Below are 2,050 nucleotides of genomic sequence, written 5' to 3' on the forward strand. Positions count from 1 at the left end.
GAGCCCAAACTCCATCTAACCGACACGTTTCCTACTATGGTACAGATACACGGGCAAACTAGCCCAAACTTTGTATACAAGGCCGATTCATGTATTTCTTCTATGTATATTCTTCAAGCCCATCTTCAATCGCGGCCCACCTCTGATCCGGTCAAATTCTGGTGATAACACATGCCCCCCTGGTTTTGGAAATGACATTTCCAAAATCATTATGCTTTTCTTTCGTCGAGTCATGTCGTGACAGAGCAGAACCGCTGCAGAGTCTTTCATCATGTCGCCTCGCCTCCTCAGCTTCTCTGCATGAATTGACAGATTCGGCATCATGTCCTCGAGAACCGTCATGACATTAAATCTCCACTATACCCTCTTTTATTTAACCGCATCGAGTAATTCACTCCTTCATCCTCTCCCTCAGTATCAGACACCGAAAAACCCTCCCCCACCATGGACTCATCCTCCTCCTCTGCTGCATCGGCTATTTCCTTCCAATCCTCTTCCTCAAGCGAGCCGATGCCAGAACACAACCAATGGGAAGAGCCGGAGTGGGACTTCGACGTAGGGTCAGATGGGGAATTGCCCCTGACCGATGGAGAGGACGATCTCCGGTTCTTGATTGACGGAGAACTGGTGGCGGAGAGTGAGGACGACCTCCTTTCTTGGGGTAACTCCGCTTCCTCCGGCGAAGAGGAAGAAGAGGATGAAGAGGACGATACCTCCTCCGACGAGGAGGAAGAGGAAGGTGACACTTCCTCTGACGAGCCGCCGGCGAAGCGCTCGCGGCCGGGCCTCGGTCGGATGACGACGAGGATGATGATGACGAGGAAGAAGCCCCCATCGAGGGCTACGGCAGTAGCGACGAGGAGCTTGCCGACAGCAGCACCGGCGGCGGCTACAATGGCGATGATGAGGACAGCGACGGCCCCTAGAGCAGGGGCCAATTAGTATAGGACTAGTGGCAGCAGCGTATTAGGCATCGGATGATCCTTTTGAGAGCCATCTGCTCTTTCTTGTAAAGCCGTTCCTTTGAACCAATAAGAAATGTTCTCCCGATTCGACTCTCAATTCATCCAATTTCAAGCTTTCCATTTGCCGCACCAAAAACCGATAGCAACGCATCGGACTTTTCGCCTCAAACGCCCATGAAGCCAGACTCAAATACCAATTTTAGACAGTCAATCAAGCACTTCTCAAATTCAGACTGTAATTTGATATCTGACCGTAATACTTTGCAATTTTATAGCCGATGGCTGTTTCCTCGGCTGTTTTTTTTTATTTTTGAAAATCCAGACTCCTTCATCTTCTTGTAGCAACAGGACGGTCCAGACTCTGTATATGATGACGGCTTCCCTTTCAAATCCCTTTTAGCAGCCCTGGTGGTCTTCTTCTGCAAGAACTCACCATCTTCGAAGAAGGTTGCGACGCAGGACCAACCACTGACACTCCAATCGGCTTCTAAAAATAGAGCATCTATCGGATCAGCTGCCCCCCGAGCCGATATCGTAGACGAAGCACCAGCGGCTTAATGAGCCAAATGACCGGGTTGGATGCCAAAACTGATGCTTCTGATAGTACCACTGAACTGGCTACCTTACGCAACGGGTTGGAATTCCTCGAAGAGAAGGTTCTGGCACCGAAATCGGAACCTCAGAAGGCCATCCGTGTCTTGAAGCGTAATTGTACTAGAGTCGATGGCCGTGCATCGGCTTTGCATCATGTGAAATTTTTTCTTTTTACTGGCCGATTTTTCTATCGGCCCCCAATATTTCACTGCACATGTTCATCTGATTAGGTGCCCCCTGATGTCTACGGGAGCTTCTATTCTTGTAGACAGTGTTGGGCCTCCAAGAGCAGAGGTTTGTAGAACAGCAGCAAGTTTCCCTTAAGTGGATCACCCAAGGTTTATCGAACTCAGGGAGGAAGAGGTCAAAGATATCCCTCTCATGCAACCCCGCAACCACAAAGCAAGAAGTCTCTTGTGTCCCCAACACACCTAATAGGTGCACTAGTTCGGCGAAGAGATAGTGAAATACAAGTGGTATGAATATATATA

This window comes from Lolium rigidum, chromosome 2, assembly GCF_022539505.1.
Source record: "Lolium rigidum isolate FL_2022 chromosome 2, APGP_CSIRO_Lrig_0.1, whole genome shotgun sequence".
NCBI classification, from domain to species: Eukaryota; Viridiplantae; Streptophyta; class Magnoliopsida; order Poales; family Poaceae; genus Lolium; species Lolium rigidum.